Source organism: Sinocyclocheilus grahami, unplaced genomic scaffold, assembly GCF_001515645.1.
Source record: "Sinocyclocheilus grahami isolate Dianchi unplaced genomic scaffold, SAMN03320097.WGS_v1.1 scaffold2.1, whole genome shotgun sequence".
In the NCBI taxonomy this organism is placed as follows: domain Eukaryota; kingdom Metazoa; phylum Chordata; class Actinopteri; order Cypriniformes; family Cyprinidae; genus Sinocyclocheilus; species Sinocyclocheilus grahami.
The window spans coordinates 3761698-3788850 of record NW_015505181.1 but is presented as its reverse complement, the minus strand read 5'-3'; the positions used below and the strand labels follow the sequence as shown (position 1 = coordinate 3788850).

The window sequence follows — 27153 nt, the reverse complement described above, 5'->3', positions numbered from 1 at the left end:
ACATGAACAAACAATCTGAGGAGGATCCTGTCTCCTTCAGTTTCATCTCTTCATGTTTTTGACAGCTGTTTTGTAGATAGGCCATCTTTTAAACCCAAAAACCGAGATAAATTGTGGAAAATCTCAGCCAAAATGTCATACCATTCTTAACCTCCATGACAGTCCTGTTTGTTTGAAATCCAGAATAGTTATTTCTACATTAGGACAATGAGCCAATAAAAAGTTTTAAGAGGAATAATCTGCCTTCCCTTTTCATGCTTTAATTCGCCAGCTGTTAAGCTCTGACATCCCCACCAAACATACAACAGCCACAGGGAGTGTAAAATCAAAACCAGACATGGCTTCTTTCCATTAATTTTATGATAGATTATTGGTAACGTAAATAAACTTGTGTGAGGATCATTTCAAAAGAATCCTAGGCTCAAGAGAATGCAGATAGCCTTCACTTAGTGACCTAAGGTGAGTCTTGGATTTGGCAGTTTTGTGAGCACATGCCTTAGAAATATGAAACATGCACAAGGTCATGCATTTTTCAAAGGCTGAAAGCTATCCATCTCTTGATATATCTTTGTAGATCTAGCAAAGTGCAAAAGTCACTGATTTTGAACTTGAAAGCATTCAAATTTGTTTTGACTAGTCATGTGATATTTAACACCGTCCTGTCGATGACATCACAGGGCAATAAGTCACGACAGGCCAAAAATGACAGTGATTTTATCACTGTTGAGTAAGACTACTTGTACAAGGAAAGGGTTAATTATACAAGGGAAAGGCCAACTGTGAGCTTCAGATCAGCAATGGGTGTAACTGCATGTTTTATCTATCCAGCTGCAAAAATTGCATTTGATACAGAAGATTTGAGGTCCACATGTTTTTCCAGTCATTTGTAACAGGAACAATTCCTTTGCTTTGAAAGGAGTACTCCAATATAAAGACAGAGCTATGCACTGTGCAATATTATGCCTCAAAATGTGCATTTTAGATTTTAAATTACGTAAATTAAATAATTTTTGCTACAATAAAATGACATTTGAGATAGTTCACCTTAAAATGGAAAGTTCTGCATTTGTGTTCCATGGAAAAATAACCGTGTACGAGTTTGGAAAGCCACGAGGGTGCACGGGTATGATCACAGACCTTTAATTTTTGGATGACCTATTCCTTAAGGTCTTTGAAGTGTTACTGTGAAACAGCCCTGCATTATTAAAGCATTCCTGTCTCCTTTACTCCGAGGAAGCAAAGCCCTCAGCTGTTTAGGAAGAAAGACTAAGCCGATTTAGGAGGTCAAGAAAGAGAAAAGAATGAACAGATTGAGATGGGGAAAAAAGAGAGGGATGCGATGACATCCTCCTGGCTAGCCTGTGCAGTTTTTTTAACACGACATTCTTTTTATGGAGCGGATTAAACCAACGCTTATTCCATCAGTGCATATGTGTCTAATCAGGACAGAGAGCTGTTTGTTTCTCTAATATATGTTTAAAAAGTTCAGAGTGTGGGTTACGTACAGTGGTGCTTAAAGACTGGGAACCCTTTGAATTTTCAGTAACACTTTAGAAAAGGGAACACACATTCACTATTAACTAAGAGTTTTCCCTGAACAAACTCCTTATTTGCTGCTTATTAATAGTTAGTAAGGTAGATGTTAAGTTTAGGTATGGGGTAGGATTAAGATCTAGAAGGATCTAGAATATGGTAATACAGAATAAAGCAATAATATATGCTTTATAAGTACTAACAAACAGCCAGTATTCTAGTAATATGCATGCTAATTAGCAACCAAGTGAGAACTGGTCCTTAAAATAAAGTGCTACCGAATTTTCTATATTTCTGCATAAATATGACCCAAAATATCATCAGATTTTCACACAAGTCCTGAAAGTTGACAAAGAGAACCCAATCAAATAAATTAGATACAAATATATGCTTTGTCATTTATTTATTCAGGAAAATGATCCAATATAACATATTTGTGAGAGGCAAAATATGTGAATCTCTATGATTAGCAGTTAATGTGAAATGAGAGGCGTGTCAGTGTGTTCCCTGTTTTATTTAAAGAACAGAGATCTATCAAAGTCTGATCATGTTTGTGGAAGTGAACCATGGCACGAACAAAGGTGATGAGGACCTCAGAAAAAAAAGAGTTGTTGTTGCTCATTAGACTGGAAAAGGTTACAAAACTATCTCTAAAGAGTTTGGACTCCATAAATCCACAGTCAGACAAATTGTGTACAAATTGAGGAAATTCAAGACCTTTGTTACCCTTCCCTTTATTGGCCAACAAAGATCATTCAAAAAAGGCCTTTCTCACATTGGCTAATGTTAATATTCATCAGGTCCACCATCAGGAGAACACTGAACAACCATGGTGTGCATGGCAAAGTTGCAAGGAGAATGCCACTGCTCTCCAAAAAGAACACTTCTGCCATTCTGAAGTTTGCTAAAGATCATGTGGACAAGCCAGAGGGCCAAACAGAACAATGAATGAAACCAGCAAACTCTAAAGAAGAATGTCAGGACTGTCTGAGAACTGAATCTCAAGAGAAAGTGGGTCATGCAGCAAGGCAACGACTCCAAGCGCACAAGTCGTTCTACCAAAAATGGTTAAAGAACAAAGTTAATGTTTTGGAATGGCAGAGTCAAAGTCCAGACCTTAATCCAATTGAAATGTTGTGGAAGGACCTGAAGCAAGCAGTTCATAGGAGGAAACCCACCAACATCACAGAGTTGAAGCGGTTCTGTACTGAGAAATGGGCTAAAATTCCAACAAGCTGCTGTGCAGGACTGATCAGCAGTTACAAGATACATTTAGCTGCAGTTATTGCTGCAAAAGGGGGAAAGACCAGATACTGAAAGCAAAGATTCACATGCTGACAAACATTTTTCTCAGTAAATAAATGACAAAATATATGTTTTTGTCTCATTTGTTTGATTTGATTTTCTTTGCCAACTTTCAGGACTTGTGTGAAAATCTGATGTTCTTTTGGTCTTATTTATGCAGACATATAGACAATTCTAAAGGGTTCACAGACTTTCAAGCACCACTGTATAATTTGGGGACATAATTATCCCCAGAAGTTAGCTAAATCTGAAAAAGACTGCCTTTGGGGCACATACGAATGGGTATACAATATCAAAACACAACAAGCTTGACTGTTGCTTTTAAGAAAACATTTGAATAAACATTCAAAAGTTCAACATTAATAACATTTTGAGCTGAAATAATTAAAGTATTTATTTATTGATTTTTTTAGGAAAGCAAAGATTCACATGCTTCTGCCACTGACAAACATTTTTCTCAGTAAATAAATGACAAAATATATGTTTTTGTCTCATTTGTTTGATTTGATTTTCTTTGCCAACTTTCAGGACTTGTGTGAAAATCTGATGTTCTTTTGGTCTTATTTATGCAGACATATAGACAATTCTAAAGGGTTCACAGACTTTCAAGCACCACTGTATAATTTGGGGACATAATTATCCCCAGAAGTTAGCTAAATCTGAAAAAGACTGCCTTTGGGGCACATACGAATGGGTATACAATATCAAAACACAACAAGCTTGACTGTTGCTTTTAAGAAAACATTTGAATAAACATTCAAAAGTTCAACATTAATAACATTTTGAGCTGAAATAATTAAAGTATTTATTTATTGATTTTTTTAGTTATTTCGTTTCAATGCAAAACTCTTTCTTTGGTGAAAACCACTAGAACTTCAAAGTTTTAAATGCAGTTTAAACTCAGAACTGTTTTTGGGTTCAAATTACAGTTTGGATTAGGGTTAGTAACTGCTTCATTTGAAAAACAAAGAAAATGTATCTTCATTAGCCAGCTATTAGTCAGCTATTATTCATTAGGCACCTAATTATATCTGTACGTAGCTATACTTTGGGGGAAAAATGTCCCTAGAGGTTAGCTAAGCATAACAAAAGGACATTTGGGGCCATCCTCATTTGCGATCCATAAATACAACTAAAATGTTTCTTGTGAATTTAGGGTTTAGGTTACTTTTTAGTAATTATAATTATCTTTAATATAACAAAAAAATAGAAGTCTGTGCTGGACTTCAAATGCAAAATGTGGTATACAACACTGAAACTGGAAAAAAAGAGAGACTTATTTACAACGGAATTTTAATATACATTTTTACATTCCTTTTATTTCTGAATAAGAACATAAACTTCGATGTCTAAGAGACCCAGTTTCATAATTGTGAAAAAAACTGTTGTGTTTTTATTGTACAATAGGGTAATGATAATTTGCATCCCAAGTTTTACAAAGCAGTATGGTTGGTCCTCATTTATAGACAACATCCTCCATTATTAAACATGTGTGTGTGTGTGTGTGTGTGTGTGTGTTGTTTATGCATTCCAGCAAGTCTGTCATCTTCTTACAATGATCAACCCATTTCGCTAAAGGAGAGCCTACTCATGCTCAAACATGTTGAGTGAATCTCTCAACTGCCTCTCTCCTGCTTTGGAGAGGTACTTTTATTTTCTTGGCTCTTGAAGGAGATCTATGCCACTTAATCCTCTATTTCCACGTTTTATTGTACAATAGGGTAATGATAATTTGCATCCCAAGTTTTACAAAGCAGTATGGTTGGTCCTCATTTATAGACAACATCCTCCATTATTAAACATGTGTGTGTGTGTGTGTGTGTGTGTGTGTGTTGTTTATGCATTCCAGCAAGTCTGTCATCTTCTTACAATGATCAACCCATTTCGCTAAAGGAGAGCCTACTCATGCTCAAACATGTTGAGTGAATCTCTCAACTGCCTCTCTCCTGCTTTGGAGAGGTACTTTTATTTTCTTGGCTCTTGAAGGAGATCTATGCCACTTAATCCTCTATTTCCACTGTGTGCTTTTGTCTTTCTTCTAGTCTCTTACACAGCGAGCAGATCGGAATTATGGTTCCATGGGGAGTGAGACAGGCATGGGATAAGGATGAGCTATTGTTTCTCCATCAGATGGCATTTGCACTTTCATTTCGAGTGCAGGTTATTGTATGTGTGTGTGTGGACTGGTAGACTCAGCAGATGCTGGGTGATCGTGCTTTCCTGCCCTGAGGCAAATGCTTACCATGTGTGCCATGTGTTTGCACTTGTGTGTACGGGTGTAACCATGCTGGTGGATTTGGGTGTAGTCTGCATGTGCACTGGGGGGCTCCTGTGCATTGACTAGAAGTGTGAAAGTGCAACAATTGTGCCAAACGTGTATAAAGCAGAACTTCTGTCATGCTGATTATCTAGTCATATGTTACACAGTCTGCTGGCTGGGATGTCTGTGAACAATTTGCTCTGCTATGAGTGAATGGCCTGTGAGGCTTTGGACTATGAGCATATTAAATTCCATATTGTAATATTTGGAAATAAATAAATTAAACTTGTGTGAGAATTATTTCAAAATCAAGGTGCCTACTTTGAAGGGGACTGAGGCATCATTGTCCAATGTACAGTGTTTCTTATATCTTGTATGTTCTTTGATAAATGTCTCTATTTTTCATATTACATGGGTGGATACTTTCTGGACAGCCCTCATATGACACCAAATTATTTTTTTTCTTTTTCTTTTGCCTTTGCTTTTTATGTTCGTTCGTTCATTCATTTATTCATTCATTCATTTTCTTTTTCACTCTCTTTCTGTCCCCTTTTATTTCTCTCTGTCTGCCTCTTGCTGTTAGGTTGCCATAGACTGCAACTTCACCTTGACAACAGTCCCTCCCATACCTTGTTTGAATTGTAAATGCTAGCACACTTGCAAGCTGTGCACCTTTAGTATGAATAATGAATATACACAGCAAGTAGAATATTTGATGTTGTTTCCATGCACTGAAAGTTAACACTTCAATAGTGTACTATACAGTATCATGTTAAAAAAAAACTTGTGTTGTGGATCAGTATAATTCAAGATGAATCCTTGGAGTACATCTAAAGAGTGCTCTTTAAAGTTATTTTTAGCTGCTACACTTGAAGTGGTAAGATAGTAGATTGTAAGATCGTATCTAATGAGGAAAAATGCTGACAGACAAAGTTAAATCAAAAGACCTTTCTGCAGTCAGCCATTACCATAGTATGTTCAGTTTCATCAGTTCATAGTATAGGTTCAGTTTATGGTTAAAATCAGGATGTGAATTAGACATAAATCAAAGGGGGAATTTTCACTTGCACTTTTTTGTAGATTCTCCTTGAAGTCCAGGTCATTGTAATGCAGTGACTGTGTTAGCCGCTGAGATCTAGTGCATATATTAGCCGAAGGCAATGGACAGTCTGACTTGATTAATGACAGCAAACAATTGACTGTTGAGCTGACAGGCCTTACTGCACAAATACAATAGGCCTGCCATGAGGACACACACACACATTTGGAAAGGACCGGATCCGCTGGGGTTAGTCTTTATAGAGCACTTGTGATCCAGTAAGGGACATTCCATATGGTAAAACTATCTTTGGGGAGATTTTATGAAATAAATTAATATTGCTCCATTTGTAAAGAGGAAATAAACTGTTATAATGTATTTTCCAGCGCCTATTACAAGTGAATTAAGTGAGAGCTGAGACCTCCGGCTTTGTCTCCTGTCCATTGTGTCATCAAAAATGACACATAATTTTCTCCAGCATGCGCCAAGAAGACGGTTCTGGTCATGAAGTATCAACAAGAGGCAATGCTGCTCTTTATAACAACCTTCTGATGATGTTCTAATGATGCTTTTTTCATAAAAAGTGAATGACACCTTTGTAATGATTCTCAGTTTGTCTTAACTGGATGTTTGCAAATGTGAAAAAAAATGCTATGATTATCTCTTAAAATTACCTTCTGTTGCCAGAGTGAGATTGTGTCTCCTGTTCTTCACTGATCAAAGCTGGGTGTATGCATCAGAGTTTTTGCAACCTTGAAGAGGCTTCAACGTCAGACTTTGATAGGTCTAGAGTTTGAAATCTTTTAGATCATACTCCATCTCTGACAGCTAAATTTTCAGCTATTTTTGGAAACTGAAACGCTGCCATCCTCAAACATCTTCAAAGACCTGCTTATTATTGATGTCCCACAAAATTACAATGCTGTGTAATATATTTGTAAAAAATCTCCATAAAGAGTTGCTAATTAAAATAGTAGCCATGGTTCATGTGTAATCTGCATTTGGAGGCTTATTTTATCCTTATTAAGCATATACTATGATTAAAGTCTGTGTTGCTGGTATTAGTAAGTGTGTATTTTAGGAAGAGAGTGTATGTGTGGCTCAGTTTTGTCAACATTTAGGAGTACTAGCATATACACCTTTCAAAGGTTTGGGGTCAAAATTAATGTCTTTGAACAAAGTTAATACATTTTTTCAGCAAGGACACATTAGAAAGTTCAAAAGTAAAGTAAAGACTTTTATAATGTTACAAAGAATTCTATGTTACGTAAATGCTTTTCATTGGAACTTTCTAATCATCAAAGAATCCTGAAAAAGTATCAAGGTTTCCACCAAAAACATTAAACAGCACTCTTTTCAACAATGATATTACTAATTAATGTTTATTGAGCAGCAAATCAGCATCTTTGAATGATTACTAAAGGCTCATGTGACACTGGAGTAATGGCTGCTGAAAATTCAGCTTTGTCATTACAGGATTAGATTACATCTTAGCATATATTCAATAGAAAGCAGTTCATTTTACTTGCAGTAATATTTAACAATATTTTACAAAAAATTTTATCAAATAGATGCAGCAATGCTGAGCATTAGAGACTTCCTTCAAAAACATAAAAAATCTTCAAACTTTTCAACGGTACTGTGGATGAACTCAAAGCTAACAGACCTGGACTAAAATCCACAAAAGTCGGATCGGACAAGCCAGCTGTAAAGTTGAGAGTTCGTTTTAGAGTTATGGGATAGAAAATATCATTAACTCTGTATAACTTGATAAAAGTCAATGGAAAGTCCCCACCATGACACGTTTGTGAGATACTGAGTGTGTGTTATGAGCTCTCTGCTAGGGCTTTGCTTGAATGCTTGACTCAATATTTACATAGCTAAGTTTAATCCTTAATGACCATCTGTTGTTTGACCTACTCCTGTGCGGTGAGGCGACTAGTAGCAACACACACATATTAGCAGCACTGTCTCATTTGGCATGTGCAGGGCATTCTGTCATTAGCAGACCCCACTAAGTATCATGTTTCAGGTTAATAAGGTTAGAGACTTTGAAACAATTCAATAGTTACTGTCCATCAGTATAGCAATTAATTCCATTCTGTATTTATGTCCTGGGATCAATATATTTGCATCCATTTTCATTTGCATCCATTTTCATCATCAAACAGTTGGTGGTTGCCATTGACTTCCATAGTATTTTTTTTTCCTACTATGGAAGTCAATGGCAACCACCAACTGTTTGATTACCAGCAATCTTCAAAATATCTTCTTTTATGTTCAACATAAGAAAGCAACTCATACAGGTTTGGAACGACATGAGGGTGAGTAAATGATGACAGAATTTTCGTTTTTGGGTGAACTATCCCTTTAATGAACTCATACAAGTATTTTTTTGTTTGCTTTGCTAGCTAAATTAGAATTAGTTTATCTGAAGACTCATCAGAGTCTATAAAAATCTGTTTTATGTAACTGGTTCTTTATAGGTGAAAAACCATGTAATTTTACCTGCTTGCTCGTGTTGCCATGACAGTGGATCCAAACCAACAGCAAAGGTCGAGCCGAACATGAATTATGCTGACAGCCTCCTGACAGACCTGCCATGAGCGCTGCTGATTACTGTACCAATTCATTGCAATCAGTTTCGTCTCGATGACGTGATTTACTTTATTCAGTCAGATCCCTCTGCTCTCTTCACATGATTTGAGTCATGTCTGACATGAAGAGTTTGTATAGCCTATCTGCAGGAGAGTATGATTTTTTTAATGCTTTGAAAGAAGTCTCTTATACTCATCAAGGCTGCATTATTAGATCAAAAATACAGTAAATATTACCATTTAAAATTTTAAAATACAATCTATTCATGTGATGACAAAGCTGAATTTTCAGCAGCCACTCCAGTCTTCAATGTCACATTGTTATTCAGAAATAATTCTAATATGCTGATTTGGTGCTCAAGAAACATTTCTTATTTTTATCAATGTTGTAAAAAGTTGTGCTGCTTAATATTATTTTGTGGAATCAGTGATACTTTTTTCAGGATTTTTTGTTAGAAAGTTCAAAAGAGCAGCATGGATATGAAATACAAAAATGCCTTTGCGGTCACTTTTGATCCATTTAATGCATCATTTCAAAAACATCTTACTGACCCCAAACTTTTGAATAGTAGTAAAAGTATTATGTCAATAAACTTACTAATGTATTTAATTTATAACAACACATTAATTTATAACAACACATTAATTTAATGCCAGTTAAATCGAAATAGTGCCGATAATAAATGTGGGGCTTTTCTCTGCAAATGTGTATTTTAATTATGAATAATTCAGTTAATTAATTGGCATATCATGTGCTGTAACTATTTAAGTGTATATTTCTTAGTCCGTATTTTTATTTTTATTTTTTACATTTTGGGCATACATTATAAATTAGATTTAGTTCTGTTTTTTTTACTTGCTTGTTAGCATTAGACAGCCTTTTATACTTTTGTAGGCTTGTATCATGTTCTTCATAAAGTTTAATCACTAAAATCTGTTGTTTAAGGAATTTTAACACTGTTATAAATACACTGTTTTTTTACAGTTTTGAAAATGTGTGGTTAGTCCATTTCTGTCCATTTAATGAACTTTAGAGAAAATGTGCCATTTTTTCCAATTTCAGTCTTTTTATTTCTTCAGTCCCTTTTCTGTCTGTCCATTTCTCGTAAGGGCCCTCACCCCTTTTCTCCCCCTTACCAAACACACAATATAAAATACTTCAGTCAGGCTCCTTCTTGAATACAATGCAGGAGCCTGGAAGCCAAGCTAACTTTTTGTTGGCAGTTATCCCCAATGCCTGGTGTTCAAATTTGCATAGAAATAATAATGAATTTGAAAACCAGTCCAGCTAATGTTTCAAATCAAATTAGGTCATTGAGAGCAGTCCCACCAGGCCTGGTAGTCTCCTCTCTTAATTATGAGCATAGTTCAAATCCCTGAAACGAGGAGTAACTGAGAGCTTGGCAGTGGATACTGAAACAATTTGTGATTTGTGTTGGACTTGACACATCTCCCATATGCTACGGTAGTACATGTCAGACAATGTGCTCCTGTGAAAGGTACATATATTCTTCACCTCTGTTGAAGCGTTATTGCTTCACGCAGAACCACCAATGAAAACTGTTTGTGCTGGGAATGACATGCAGGCATACTGTTGATGTAATGCTTCTTATAATAAATTATTATTATACGCGTGTTCCCTCTTTTTGCTACAAGTTGCCTCTCATTCGTTCCCTCTCATGTTCGCTCCCTCTGTAGACTTGTTCTACTTTTAAGATGGTCTGTTTAAGCCTGTTCTCCAAGGGAGTGCTGTAAATGTTTGGTCTGTGGGTTGTAAGCAGATGGTATTAGTCCCAGGTTCTGAGCTTCACGCCAAGCAGAATTTTTAAATTTTTTTGTGCTTTATTAAAAGTCAAATCTTATTAGACCACCTTATTTTTTCAAAGAGATCCTCAGAAGAGCAATAGAAGTTGAGCAAACTTGCCCACCCGTTCAAGATCACAGGCGGTTTATATATCATGCTGAATCATTTTTAAATGTTGGTGGTCTGTACATTTCTCCACTTAAAGTTGTTTATACATCAGAAAGTCAAAAAATGTTTGTTGCCATGTGCATAAGCAATTTTTTTTAATCATTTTTAAAGGTTGGTAGCCTGTGTATTACTCCACTTAAAGTTGTATTTTATTATCTCAAAGTATAAGGATAACAAAATGTTTTTGTGGAAGTTTGCATAAACTCTTTTATAACTGATAAGGTGTTCTTTGAGTGAGTCTGAGTTGTAATTACTTTGTAAACTAACAAGAAAGATAACACTTATTCAGCAAGTTCAGCAAAATTTAAGATTTTTTTCCAGTATTTTTTCTAATATTTTATTCCTGTATTTATAAATTATAGTTTTTTTTTCTTCTTTTTTATGTTTTATTGTAATACTTGCTGGTAGCTACTATATAGAATTTTATCATATTTTTGAGTTTGGGAGTAATTGTCAATTTAGACATAGAAATAATAATTGAATTAATTAAAAGATTAAATCCATCTATAAAAAAATATAATGAACATAATTTAAATGAAAGTGTCTAGACTGTTTTTCGTTTAACAGGTGATTATATTTTAACCATTATTATTCCTAATATAATAATAATATTATAAATAATATTCCATATTCTAATTTTTACTAGATTAAAATTATTCCATATTGTTTTAAGTATTATTAACAAGTATATAAATATACAATTTTAGTAATCCAGTATTAATGCATTATTATTATTATTACTACTACTGAGATGTGCTTCTTTTTGGCAGACTGTGGGTTAATATCAAGCCACCAACCAAAGTAGCAAGGCTAATTTTAACACTCAGACATCTTGTATTAAGTTTAATATTATGATCAAATTAAATATTTTACTTTTAGTATTATACCTATATTTATTGACACATGTTTCTTGCACCAAAAGATGGCTGTTAAATTTGTAGTTGCTTGTGAGTTATGAAGGAAAATGTAAAACATGTTTCAATTGTCTCCCTCACATTGCTTGTGTGTGTGCTCCAGTCCTTGTTCCAAGTGGTGTAAATTAGCAGTGTAATTGCTGGCAATGAGGCCAAGAGCCCGGGGAGAGGCTTTTGGGATAACCTGTTGCTTAAGCACCAGAGGGAATGATTATCCAGACACAAACACACACACACACACACACACGCACGCATACATACATACATACATGCATGCAGACTTACTTTGAAGTAACTTCTTTCTTTTTATCTCGCTCTTGCATTTATTTGCATCCGCATGATTTGAGCCTTTGTAGTGCAAAACCGAATCGAGTTTTACTTCACTTTAATGAGCTCCGATCCAGTGCAGTGAATATTTGTGTGAAGTGAACCATCCAAAAGTGTTTTAGATGGATGGATAGTGACATCAGAAACACAAAGAGTTTGTGGACAAGTGAGGAGAAGTAAAAGAGTGGAATCTCATTTCTTGTGTGATTCATGTCAGACAAACATCAGTTAACATTCACCCTTGCTGAATTTATGATCACATACGTTCCTCTTGAGTTAACTTTGATATGGCTCTCTGACCTCTGCAAAGTTCAAATTAGCTGCATATTCTTCATAAATACCAGTCTGACAAGCTCGCGCCTCCAAACCTTCTTGTGCTGCTTGGAAATGAGCAAGCTCACAGTCATCTGATAATGATTATACAGACTGAAATGTCTCCCGCAGTCTCTGAGTGCACATCTGTTTCACACATTTGAACGCTGTGAGTGATTCAGGACAAATTCATGTTAAGTGTTTATTTTCTCTGCTTTCGAATGATCTTGTCTCTTTGAGAGAGTACAAATGGGGAAAGTCCTGTTATCTCTCTGTATCTTCTGTCATTACTTGGCTGGTCTTATTATGACTACATTGCATCTGGTTTAATTAAGCATTTAGGTTTAAAGTTACAATAAAAGACCTAATCTTTGTACTAGAGCAACAGACTAGTCTATATCTCCCAGATTTGTAAAACAAGGTTTTTCATATCAATGCAGTGATTTTCTAACATTCAAATGTAGAATCTTTTAAGGTTTGACCTTCAAGTGGCCTGATCATTGACTGTGACTGATTGTTTGTAATTTTCTTTCTTATTTTAAGCTGTCACTTGCGGGAATCAGTGGCTCATCTTTGGGAAATATTGAGAGCTAGAGAAGTGTTAATGTAAAGATAAGGGGGCTGGAGAGAGGGAATTGAGGAAATTAAGTGTTATCACATTGTCACTCCAACTCACATTGCCTATTTATGTAGGCATATAAATGCATCCCATGTTCAGCTGTACAGATAGAATGAGTTGAAGAGGAGAAGAGAGGGGTAGAGGAGAGTAAAGAAGAGGGACACTTTTACCCACATGCTCTGTTTGAGGTCTGAGAGACTCCAGGTTTATGTAAGTCCCACCAGGTTGATATTTCTTAAAAGAATTGATTACAAACAAACGTTAAAATATTCATCACATGTCCTTCATGAAAAAAAATAAATAAATAGGCTGGCCCCATACAGAAACAATATGAATATTTTCAGTAACAGTCAAGTAAATATTTGATTAATATCTGCCTAGGTTGTGTTTAAAAGTCAGTGGATCATATTATTAGGGATGCATTGGTGCTGTATTGGTTATTGGCTGATATTAGAGATTTAAATTTTAATGTATTAGTATCCATTGACGTTAGATATATATTAGCCACTATTAGATATTAAATTGTGTGTGCTCATTTCAATGCTGTATTTTTACTTTTAGATTACGTTCGCTGACATCTAATGTTCTCTTTAGTTAATCACTGGGGGTTCCGAGACCCCATACATAAAGAATATACAGTCCAATATATAAGTTAAAAAAAAAAACCTTAAGAGTTACTTGTCAATTTTGGTTATCCAGGAAGCTAAAATTTGCAGACAAGTTACAGCAGTTGTTGATTTATGTTGCCAAAATGAAATGTTTACGCCACTGTCATTGCCCTAACGCTCATTAGCTGAAGTTGTATGGCCACCCCCCCTCCCCCCACCAGAAACTTCCATAGAGAGAAAAGCTGGAAAGTTTTATTCTTTGATTGTTTCAAATAATAACATATTTCACTTTGAAATCAGCACGAGTGCCTTGTTTGAAGCCAATAATAGCGCTGTATTTGACAGGCTGGCATTGTGCGCCAATTTCTATAAATTGCTCAGAAGTGAAGGAGCCCGTTTTAATAGCCATTCAGTGCTGAAATGATTGCATTCTCGGCAAACTGCCTTCTTCATTGTTTCTCATCTGTACAGGGAAAGAGAGAGAGGGAAGGGCTGGGGGTCGGTCATTGTTTGAGGGGAGACGTCTGAAAGGGGTCACGTTTCAGCACTCCTCCATCTCTCTGGCTCTTCCTGCTGCCTCCTTATGATTAAATCATCCCCAAGCTTTCTGACACAGAAACATGCATGCACACCCAACACATGCAGCTCGAGGGATCGCGGGATGGAATCCACACTCCATAAAATAAAAGAAAACAAAAGAGGAAGAGTCTGTCTGTCTTGCAGAGCAGGCCGCAGATGACTCTTTGTTCTCAGGGCAGACGGAAAACCAGTTGGCTCTTATTGCAAGCTTCTTCGCTCTTTAATTCCCTCCTGTCCTTCTTTCTCTTTCTCTTTCTCTCTCTCTCTCTCTCTATCTCTGTCTCTCTCTCTCTCTCTCTCTCTCTCTCTCTCTCTCTGATATATGACATCTGTTTATGTGAAATTGGATTTCAGTGGGTCCCGTGTGGCTGCCGGTCATATGTCTCCTGTATTTTATACAGGGTTGTGCAAAACTCAGAATTTAACAACCGATTCTCTTTCATGAGTTTTAATTTAGTTGGCCACATGCTTCACAGGATGTTGAATTGGAATTTGAATTGGAATGACAGGTAGAGGAACTGCAATTGTTCATATCAAAGAAACAAAAAGGGAAATTCATTAGTCCAACAAAATGCAAAAGAACAGATGATTTTGTAGGTGTTCTGTTTAACTTGTCTACTAAGCTACTTGTTGTTTGGCTCCATCTTGAAGACTTAAAAATTAAAATTAGAGCATTTTGGGAAATGTCTGGTTCAATACAAGGTTTCATAATTATATTATATTCATATGTTATAATACATTTATATAATAAATGTCTTTATACATATACAAATGTCTCTAGGTGACATTTAAACATTAATTATTCATATCAATTCAAGCTTCAGGAAATAAATGGTATGCATGATACCACGTTTATAAGAAAATCATATTTAAAATATATTTTTGTAAAATCAAATTTAATTCTTCAATTGTAACTCTACATCAGGGGTGCCCAACCTCGGTCCTGGAGGGCTGGTGTCCTGCAGAGTTTAGCTCCAGCTTGCCTCAACACACCTGCCTGGAAGTTTCTAGTATGCCTAGTAAGACCTTGATTAGCTGCTTCAGGTGTGTTTGATTAGGGTTGGAGCTAAACTCTGCAGGACACCGGCCCTCCAGGACCGAGTTTGGGCACCCCTGCTCTACATCCTGTTTGCTGTTTCAGTTCAAACTGAGGAATTGAACTGAATTTAACTCCCAGTTCATTTCTGAATGGCACACAGCCATAATTTTATCATTGCCTTGTTCCCCTTATATAGGAGAACATGAACTAGAAAACAAGAATGGCAAAGCCAAGGTAAGAGAGATGTGAAAAAAGTGAAAGAATGAAAGCGAGAGATAACAAGAGCAAGTCAGCAAGAAGGACGGAACAAGCACGAAGAAAGATGGTCTCTATGGTCTCGTCTCAGATAAAACTCTCTGATGCGTAACTGGCAGATGGGCCGACACTAGCACTGTGAACTTTACACTTCACTGTCAGTAAGTGAATCGCTTATTTCCACATGGCAGTTGGACTCCATAGTAGTCTCACTCTCGCGCTTTTCTGAGTGCAGTTCATATCCCTTGTTTTCTGTATCCTCTGGAGTTTTACCCCACTTTTACTCTCACAGTAGCACTGTTCTAAGATCACTTTACCGAAATGACAGAAAGATTAGGGCCATCACCATTGCATATATACTTAAAGGGATAGTTCACCCTTTAACAATGAATTTGCTCACCTTCCAACTTTATTTCTTCTGCAGAACATAAAAAGAGATATTTTGAAGAATGCTCACTCATGCTGTTTTTCTCCATACATTGAAGGTGGATGGGAATGAAGAGCTGTTTAGCTCCAAAAGTGAAGTCGAGTCACCTTTATTTACAGTATATAGCCCTTTATACAATACAGATTGTTTTAAAGCGGCTTGATAAACAGTGATAAACAGGAAAATAATGATTCAGTGATGCAAACATAAGTAAATTCTGATGCAAAGCAGCTCTAAAAAAACAATAGTAAACTGTCATTATTCAGTTAAAATCAGTTCATTGTTGATTCAGTTCTGTTCAAAACAGCAAAAATTACTATAAAGCATCATAAGAGTAGACCATACAACTCATTCACTGTATTTCAAGTCTTCTGAAGCCCTTGTGTGAGGAACAGGCTGAAATGTAAGTTGTTATTCACTGAAAATCCTGTTTGATAGCCATGGTCACCATTCACTTACATTGTATGGAAACTTCTTCATACTTCTGTATGGCATCTCATGGCCAAAAGAGCATCATATGTGACCCTGGACCACAAAACCAGTCTTAAGTCGCTGTGGTATATTTGTAGCAATAGCCAAAAATACATTGTATGGGTCAAAATTATTGATTTTTCTTTCATGCCAAAAATCATTAGGATATTAAGTAAAGATCATGTTCCATGAATATATTTTGTAAATTTCCTACTGTAAATATATTAAAACTTAATTTTTGATTAGTAATATGCATTGCTAAGAACTTCATTTGAACATCTTTAAATATTTAGATTTTTTTGCACCCTCAGATTCCAGATTTTCAGGATAGTTGTATCTCGGCCAAATATTGCCCTATCCTAACAAACCATACATCAATGGAAAGCTTATTTATTCAGCTTTCAGATGATGTATAAATCTCAATTTCGAAAAATTTACCCTTATGACTGGTTTTATGGTCCAGGGTCACATATAGATTTCAAAATACATTAAGTTGATGACAGGGTTTCAAAGAACTGTTCTTAAAGAGTTGGATGAAAGTGCACATCCTGAGAGACTCATCATAAAGTCATTAATTCCACCCATAATAGATTAGATCAGGTTATTTCCCTAATAGCCTTTTCCCCTTTTATGTTACTGTTTAATTCAAATGATGCAATATCATATATCACCTAAATGTAATATTCATCATCAAGCCAGCCCATGTCTTCCCAGATGGGAAATAGGCTGTTTTTGCCGTATTTGGTCGGTAAGAATCAATGATATGTGTGCGGACCTGCGTGTGCACGGTAATGTGTCGACCAACAGACCATGGCCTCTTCTGCCGCTTGTCAATAGAGGTAATATTTGCTGATTGATTTTGTCACTGCATCACAGGATGAGGTATCCCTGATTGTATATTGTTTTATTTGTGAGAGTGTGAGGATCATATGTCACATTCAAGAGCTCCGTAACAGGGAACCCTGCCAGCCACAATAGATTCTGAAAGGAATTTACCACACCTACTCAATTCTGTGGTCAGGATTACTTGACTGGTCTATTGTCTGGGTCGCTTTCAAGGCAAAAGGTCTTTAATTACAGCAGGAAACCTGTTTTGTATCATTGGAGATGGTTTAATAGACTATTGTTAGGCTGTTCTACAAATGGCAACACTGATAAGATAAACAAGCTTTTTTGTGTTTACACCTACTAACCAAAGAATGCTTTTAAAACAGAGTAGAAAAACCCAAGAAAGCTTGTGTGGCACAGTTTTCATCTATCAACCATCAATCATCCTTGGTTCTATATTAAGATCTTCCCTTCAAACATTCGGTGGGTCTGATGTGGTTTTGGTTTATTTGTTTTGTTTATTTGTTAGTTAATAGCCTCTCTAAACCCACATCATGCAAATAAGTAATCATTTACGAGGTTTCTGTACATATGAGCTGTTTTTATCAAAGTTAGTACCACAAAGAGTTAAAGAGGAGAAGCAGCAGTTCCCAGAATGCATTACAAAATCAAAAGGGTCCAAAAATGGTCATGTCTTTTGGGATGTAAACATCTGAGATTTATCTTTGTGTTGCTCAAAGAGTCTGTTATCGTTTAAGACATTCTACCATGTTGGACACTGTCAGTTCCCTCAAAATGCTGATGCTGTGCTTTCCGGGAGAGATCTTGCATCACATCTCCGCCGACCTTTGTCTTATATCTCTCCTGGTGGTTTTAAGCAGAGAGTGCTCTTGGAAACCTAATTTTATATGTGCAGTCTTGTGTGAGAGAACCAAAAATAATAAAAGGGAGAGAGAAACATTGTGAGAAGAGAATAAACTGTCAATCTCTCCATTTTAGAGACTGGAAATATGAAGGTCGTGACCTCTGACTGTTTCTCATCGTCTCTTCCTGTCTATTCAATAATCAAATCAATAAGTCTTCTCCAATATGGCTGTCGCCCCGGGCTGACTGGTGACACTAACACACACACATCGTTTCTTCATTGGTTAAATGTTCTGCTCAGTTCATTTGACTGACAGCTGAAGTAGATACCCAAATAAACCCTGTTAATGTTTGTGTCTTCTGATGTGCCTTTTGGGACCTTCTATGATGGTCAAGTAAAACACACAGTAATGTTGTTCCAGCATTTGCTCCTCTATTTGGAATACTTGAAGGTTAAAATTATGTCATGGGGGAAGCTATAGAATTTCAAATGTAATACAAATAAAAGAATTAATGGCAATGAAAGATAAAAGTAAAAGTTATCTTGAGCTTATAATTTAATTCTGCAAATTTTTAAAAGATTAATTTTCTGCTTGTTTACAGACAAAACATAAATGCACCAAGATGAATGACAGAAACCTGAAATTTCCCACCATTGCCGGATTAAATCCAACAGCCTTATTGTAGGAATTGCATATTATTTATGTATTTATTTAATATTTTGTATTGCTGTGTAAAACATCCTTTCCTTCTGTAGAATCCTCTCCCTGTTCCTCAATGCCTAATATATTTTCATGATTGAGAATAAATATATTGCAAAGTGATATTTCTGTCCTATAAGGCTCAGTGCACTTATAGTGTACCCATAAGTTGTCTTCAATTGGGGTAGATCTCTGTGGGGGGATAGAAAAAAAAAAAAAAAAAGAGTAACTTTCAGTACAAATAGGTACATTTATGCGACGCATACGTTTAGTGCACAAATGTTTGTGTGTGTATATATATGTATATATATGTGTATGTGTGTGTGTGTGTGTGTGTGTATGTATATATATATATATATATATATATATATATATATATATATATAATAAACACTGCAATATTCCATTAAAAACTTGTCTTAGTTTAGTCTGCAGCAGTAAACAATTGCTGTTGTTCACTTTAAGTATACAGTAATCTCAAAATGGAGGCCATGCAGAGTTTATTGTATTAGTGGGGCATGTATTTAAATTATATATTGGTAGATTTTGAGTGGAGTTTGGTAAATGGCACAGTGGATTTGATGAATTGAGTTGCTGAAGATTGAGAGCTGGATTACAGTGATATGTTGAGACAGTGGTTGAGTCAGCTGTATAGAGCAGATGAGTGCTGCAGAACACTGCACATGTGATTTAGCAGGGAGGGTTCTGGTTTTAGTTTTTATAATGAGGAGAATATATTATAAAACAAGTTATTGCATCACAGTTGCATTTTAATCAAATTCATAATCATTATTTCATCCTTGTCACTATCATATTCATTAGAGATGTACAGATCGACCGGAATCAAATTCAGTCTCACGTCTTGTTGGTTCTGAGCCGGTCCGTTGTGATGTCACAGCTATGCTCAGATCTGAATGTAAACATGTCGTCACCATGGAAGTTCTTCACTGTCACTGTGAGTGAAGAAGACACAAAGTTCGCAGTTTTGTAATACATGTAGGGCCAACGTAAACCGTGGGGGAACCACAGGGCTCGATTAACACATCTGGGACTAGTTAGATTGTTTTGTAGATTTTTTAAAAGAGCTAGTGAGAGAGAATTTTACTTGCTCGACAGGAAAAGAAGCCTTAAAACGTCATTAGCAAAAATAACTAGGCCAACTTTGGTGGCCACTGAAACTTGGCCACCAAAACAATTTGCGTGAATAAAGTTGGTTTTATTGCATTCAGTGTAAACGGCGACTGATAATGTATTGATGTGGTGCCAAATGAGGCTCAAGCAGCCTGTCTTGTGTGTGTGTGTGTGTGTGTGAATGAGAGAGAGAGGGGGACTCGTGCTATAATTCAAAACAAAGAAGTGCAAATAACTCACAGAAAGTTATACATGTAGACTATACTGTCTGCGGTAGAAAAAAATCTATATAATGTTGTATTTATAATATGTTATATAGGTAAGCAACATCACACAACCAAGATGTTTCCCCGAATGTCAGCACGACTGCAATGTGATACTGATTTTATACAGTATAGTCAATAGCCTAAACAAGAAGTTAAAATTAAGTGACTTACATTTTAGCCACAATATTGACGCTGACGAAAATCAAAGTTACAGTAGAACTGTTGTGTGTCTCCGAGCAACACAGCGGTGTTTTGTTACTGAATGAATCCACGTTTTTGAACGAATCGAGTGAGTCAGTGATTCAGTGACCCATTCATAAAGATAGTCACCTGCCTCGTTTCTGAATTAATCAGCCGTTTGTACGAATCGTTTGAATGAATGACTAAATGAGTCAACTTTGTCGCTAGATTTAGCGACTTTTCAGACCCCCTTGGCGACTTTTTTCCAAAAAAGCGACTAGCGACAAATCTAGCGACTTCTTGGACAAACCTTAGCGAGTCTCTGTGATCGCTGGTACTGACGCAACTGCGCGAGGTCAGTGCTCTCTCTGCGTCTGCTCTGTTCAGCGAGCGGCTGAGAGGAGCAGCGCCTTCAGTTAAAATAGATATTATGTTGCTTCTCTAATTTTACAACTGACAACAGAAACATTAATATATATAAATGAAAACAATTTTATTGAGAATTTGGCTGCATTCAAATACAGTATGTGAGCACAGAGAGACAAACAAATGTAAAAGGCAACAGACGCGATGACGTCATGAATATGCTAATTAGCATATGACGTCATCTGGCGACATCTAGCTACATCTAACTGGCTTTAGCTACTTACAAACCTTAGCGAGTCTCTGTGATCGCTGGTACTGACGCAACTGCGCGAGGTCAGTGCTCTCTCTGCGTCTGCTCTGTTCAGCGAGCGGCTGAGAGGAGCAGCGCCTTCAGTTAAAATAGATATTATGTTGCTTCTCTAATTTTACAACTGACAACAGAAACATTAATATATATAAATGAAAACAATTTTATTGAGAATTTGGCTGCATTCAAATACAGTATGTGAGCACAGAGAGACAAACAAATGTAAAAGGCAACAGACGCGATGACGTCATGAATATGCTAATTAGCGTATGACGTCATCTGGCGACATCTAGCTACATCTAACTGGCTTTAGCTACTTCCTATTGAAAGAAGTTGGCAACACTGAACAGCCCTTTGCGCCAACTGCTTGTGCTGGTTTCATATTTAAAAGTATCATTACATTTTCCCCAACATTTCTTATTTGTATGTTCAAAAAAAACATTAATATTATAGCATTACTTATGCATTTGTAATTTTGCTGTGCAAATTTATTTATGGCACCTCTCAGCTTCATTAAACAGTCTATGTTAATACATCTAATGTCACTTCAGATGCAGCTTGTTTCCTCTGCAGTGAAAAGATGGAGTTTGTTGATAATGATTTTATTTGAATGGTAACAACTCTACAGTGTCTTATTATTCTAACTGAATTAATTGAAACAATGTAAGAATTTGATGAGAAAGATCGTTTAAAATATTTTTTTACATTGAAAAAAATATAGAGATTTTTGTTTGTATATGCTGTCAATTATAGATCTTAGAAAGAAAATTGGAATGGGCAAAAATAGGCATCTGCAGGTCACACTTACAAAAAAATTGGAATTGGCCAAGAAAATTGCAATTGGTGCATATCTAATATTCATCTTCATAACATACTGTTTATATCATTGAATTGGTGTGTTTGTGGCTATGTTCATTTCTTTGTCTCTTCGCTTTCTTTCTCTTCACTCTGTAAGAACAAACTCTGATCTGCAAAAAGTCCCTATAATGAGAACCAGGCGGTGAAAGATCTCCCTCCCACACCAGCCTGTGCTAAGACCAGCTATTGCTCATCACTTCTCAAGAGATATATAGAGAAGTACAGAGCGAAAGAAAGACAGAAAGAAGCAAATAAAAACCCTGGTATTCTTGCTTACAAAAACAAAATCTAGTCAAACTAGCCTGCCTAAACGTAGTCAAACTGGTATTTAACTGGTTTAACTGATTGGATAGCTGGCCTCACGGCTTCTTAACCCCTCTAAAAAATCCTTTAAAACCAAGTATGACCAAAATAAAACATCTGGTTTAAGATGTTTTTTTCTTCAGATTAATTAATTGCATATTTTTGTAGGTCCACCTTATTTTTCAATGCGGAAGTAAGCTGTTTTCAGTGAATGTGTAAGACTTCCATTTCATTAGCCACTCAAGGGAAATAACAAGAAGAATATCAAAGTGCAGTTAACATTGTATTATATGTGAACAGTGTTGGAGTGTCTAACTATCCTGTACCCCTCAATAGTCCAAAAAGGTCCTGTCGTTGATGACTTTTCCTTCCCACTCTCAGATTTCATGACGCATTTCTTAATGCCTTTTTTATGCATGGAGCTCTCTCATTCTCTGTCTTTGCCCTCTTCAGAATATTTTGAGGTTTTCCGCTCCCTGTGGTTAGTCAAAGATGTCTATGTGGGTCACATTATTTTCCCACTTAAACAAGAATAGAGTGCATTTGTTAACTGGTGGGTCAAACTGTTTCATTCATTAAGTGTGGAAACAGTTCTCTCTCTGTTTTTCTCTCAAATCCCCACAACCCTTCTCTCTTGGGACGTCCCTATTGATTGATAGCTTCAATTAGTGATGATGTGAGATGTTACGTGTTCACGAGAACACGCAAGGAAAGACTTTCTCTCCTTCTCCTCTTCCCTTAACTAAACTATTTTAATAAAACGGTCACGATTTTCTCTCAACAGATTTCTTTACAGGTGTCATTACAGACTCCTTAACTGCATCTTTGATAGAAATACAGACACATGCAATATAAAAACATCATATTTTGAGCATAAAAAACACCAAGTAATAAGCGGAATGCAAATTTGTGCAAAGACATGAGTTAGAAGACAACAGCTGATTATTGAGGTGCTCTATCTCACATCATATGACCAACCACACTTAAATTGCACATAAAAAGCTTCCATTGACAAAGGCATTCAGAGCAGGTTGCCTGGTGCCGAGCTAACATATAATTACATTAAAGAGTCATGCAAGCAGCCATGGAATTTTTACCGCTCTAAGTCTTGGCATAGTCTCCAGCTTCAGAGATAATGTCAGACTAGAATGCTGCTTATAGGGTCATATTATGTGCCTATATATTGTGGCAAGAGCAAGCGTGATGGGGTGTGAAAAATGGGGTTTATGGGAATGTTTCTCCCAAGAATGTCAGTCCATCCTTTGTGAGCCACTAGACTCGATGTGATTTAATGTTACTTGAATTCTATTTATAATATATTACTCTTCAAATGACTGGAGTCGGTACCTTTTTTAAAATATTTAAATATATATTAAGTATAATTAAAATATAACATTTTAATATAAAATAAATAATTGAAAGTAATCTCTTATGCATGCCAAGGCTGCAATTATTTGATCAAAAATACAGTAAAAACAGTGATAATGTGAAATACTATTACAATAATTAAAATAACTGTTTTCTATTTTAATATATTTTAAATATGAAATGTTTATTCCTCTGATGGTAAAGCTGAATTTTCAGCAGTCATTACTCCATTATAGTATAATAACCTATAACCAATATTTGGGAGATATTGCTGGTGACATTACTTGGTACAGAATGGAGAGCTTCGTAGGTTGTGTGTAGGACATTGAAAAATGGATTACACTTTTGGTCTTTTAAAAAAAATTTTTTTTTACCTTTTTCAGCTGAGAGGTGATTTTAATCAGCTGGACTGCTGAGCTGTGATTGGCAGAGAGATTGATGACTTATGATGGGGAGACGGTGGGAGAGAGTTTAGTGGGTGGAGGGTGCTGGGAGGCAATTTTAGTCTGAGGAAGCAGACTTGCCACCTCTCAGCACTGCATGTATTCGTTTTAGCCTCTTTCTCTCTGTCTTTCTTCACTGCTTGTTCCACCGTTTGATCAGCTCTTGTTTTTAATGGCTTTGCCACAGATTGTGGCGTGAATGAGTAAAATCGCTTTCTGGCATAACGATTAGCTCCAAACATTTGTTTTTCACTTTCTCATCCCATTTCGCCTGCTCTCTGCACTCAAATGTGCACATTTTGTAGTTAAGGAAAGACCAAGAGGTTTTACTGAGGCCTGCTATTCAGAAGTGATTATTCCATGAAGGTGTAACGACTTTTCAAAGGGAGTGGTAAGTACATTTTACACACTCTTAGGATTTTGGTTTTGTGTGTTTCATGTGCATCACCTGTCATTCTTGTGCTGAATTTTAAAGTTCTGTTGGTTTTGTGTTGCTTGCTTTTCATCTTGCTTTGGTGAAAATGTCTTTGTTTTATGGCTGTATTGTGAGCAAATGTGTCTGGAATGCAAACCATATGATTAACAGACCAGGCAAAATGCAAAGAGCTAAAGAAATCCACAACCTCTTGTCATCTCAGCTGTTGAGATTTAAGCAGACTGACCTTCAAGTATCTCACAGCTGTGCGACATGCCTCTTGCTTTATTTTTAACTTCTGCTGTTGTTTTATTGGTCTACAGTACTAGTGGGGCAGGCTAGCTTATAGTCCAGAGCTGCATAGTATAGGAATTTATGCAGCTACATACATATTTATGAACTTTGCCTTTGTTGCAAGATCCACGAAGTTCGGGGTCACTGTCCTTGTTGCTTGTAATTCTTCGTTCTGAGACAGGAAATAGGCAGTATATTTGTTATTGTCTAGTGTTGAGACAGCTTATCTCTGTAGTGCATCTGGATAGGACTGTAAATCATGACGATGCATTTCACGAGTACTTGCTGTTGTCATTGTTTATGGCACTCATGTGTGAAGGCCCGTGGCACCGGCATGCATCGGGGACAGATTTAACGTGCCACCTTGTGATATCCTGCACACGCCCAGAAGGGGTTTTCCTGTCACGTGCACTGTAGTCACCTGGCATTTGAACTTAAGTGTGCATGATAAATAAAAAGAAAAAAAATGGTTTGAAAGGCAACCAAGTTCATTTTCTTTATATTTATGTTGCTTTCAAATAGTTTTGAAAAACCTTCCTTTTATTTTAATTTAAATGTTATTTATATATATTTTTTATATTTAATACATGTAAGTGTATCTTAAATTCATTATTTTAAATGAATTTTAACAAATAGTTTTGCAAATAAACATATTTTATGTTTATTCATGAATTCAAATATCATGAATAATTTATTTGTAAATAGCAAGTTTTTTAGGGAGTCACATTACAATGTTTTTCAACCTTTCAAAAAGTTATTCAAATTATCCAATATTTTTAAAGACTGCTTTACCTTGACACACAGTCATGAGGGTCGGAGTGGGCCTCTCTGTGAACCTTATGCATTCAGTACCATACTCAAAATTCCTGTCTTATTTCTCTGCTGTCTGTTGTACTTTATCTTAGCCTCTTTATTTCTCTCTGGCTCTTTCCATCTCTGGCCTTGGCATCCTTTGTGGCACTAACAGGATAGTGAACACGCTGTGGACTGAAGATAAAAACAGAGGCAGTAGCCAGTGAATGAAGAGTCTAGCCGTACTTGGAGAACAGTGATTATGAGGTGAATGTGTAGATAGGAGAAGGCATGTTGAGAGGTGACAAGGACAAAGCTCTCAGTCTAACTTTATGCACACTGCAGGCTGTGAATGTGGCCATTGATTTTTTTTTTTTTTGCGGGTGTGTGGGTGCCTCCTAAACACAATCTTTCCTCTCTCCTGCTGCTTGCTCTATTTCCTGCTCTCACAGTCACAGCCAATCAAAGCTCGGCATGCAGGGCTCCAGGAGATCTGAGTTCGTCACCCAGACGGCATTCGAGTCATGGACCAGTGATTCATAATGGCCCTCTTTAATACCCCATATATAAACACAAAGTATATTAAAGCATCGATAAACTAAGGGTCATGAGCCTGGCTCAATTAAAGGGGCCATGTCACATTTTTTTAATTCTTTAATTTTGCATGACTCAGTTTTTTTCATGACCATTTTCCAACCTCTCTTTGACACTTGATTTCAAACAAGCTATTGCTGCTGTGTCTTTACATTTATTTAAATGCTAGAAATGTGCAGAATTGCAAGTCTAATGGATTTTTGCACTGCCCCATTCTTCAAGAACAGCCTGTTTGCACCTGTTTGTTTTGTCTTTTGACTTTCTGAATATTCCGGGCTTAATCCTTATGGATGGGCCAAGTTTCTAAACACCAAATAGGCGTTGTTGATGTATAAAAGTGTGCGGACATATGCTAATGCTGTAGGTGTGCAATATTGACAAAAAATGATACTTCAATGATAATTAGACCAGTGTTTTGTGTGACTGGTTTCGGCCTGTCCTGAACAGATGATTCCCAAAACTTTTCATATTCTTCATATTGTGTGCAGTGGTTAGTTCACAGCAGTGACAGAATAAACTTTTTCATTAAGGGCGGTATTTCCTACCTTAAATAGATTTCCTGGGGCGTTTTTACCTTTGTAAGAGCAATTTTTTGGGGAACTATTTTTGTTGGCAAAATAGAGCAAAAACACACAATATTAGCAATATTATATCTAAAAATTTTATTCACAATATTAACTTTTTTGTTTATTAATCTGTTGTATTCAGGGAAACAAGCACACTTGCTTGTGTAATGTTGAATTCTGTTCTGCATTTTATTAGGCTACATCACGCAAAACACATGAAAGGCATGTTTTTGTTTGAGTGACAGACAAAGTGCGTGACAGACTTGATAATGCCAGCTTTCACATCGTTAAATCAACAGTTGTGATATTACATATAGTACACTAGTTGCAGGGTTTTTTTTTTCTTTTTCAGCTTAGTTTACATCAGGGCTGTCACATTATCTGATTTTGGTAACACTTTCTATGAAGCCCATATTTATAATACATTATAAGGGTATTCTTAAGGCATTATAATGAATGCATAATACATTATAAAAACTTTATAATATGCTATATCATCTTATAAATAATCATAACAACAATTATAATACATCAGAATCAGAATCAGAATGAGCTTTATTGCCAGGTATGTTTACACATACGAGGAATTTGTTTTCGTGACAGAAGCTTCCACAGTGTAA

At 36.2% G+C, this 27153-nt stretch overlaps 1 protein-coding gene across 2 annotated transcripts in view; it reads left to right on the top strand.

Moving 5' to 3' along the window:
- LOC107551119 (prickle-like protein 2) overlaps window positions 1-27153 on the top strand; it is a 94155-nt gene that overhangs the window by 12683 nt on the left and 54319 nt on the right. Inside the window, exon 1 of one of the 2 annotated variants that reach the window (XM_016232733.1) lies at window positions 23919-24263. The exons of the other annotated variant lie outside the window; for it this stretch is intronic. The gene's annotated coding sequence lies outside the window, so the exon portion shown is untranslated. Of the gene's footprint in view, window positions 1-23918; window positions 24264-27153 lie in introns of those variants that run through there. 2 annotated transcript variants of the gene reach the window in all.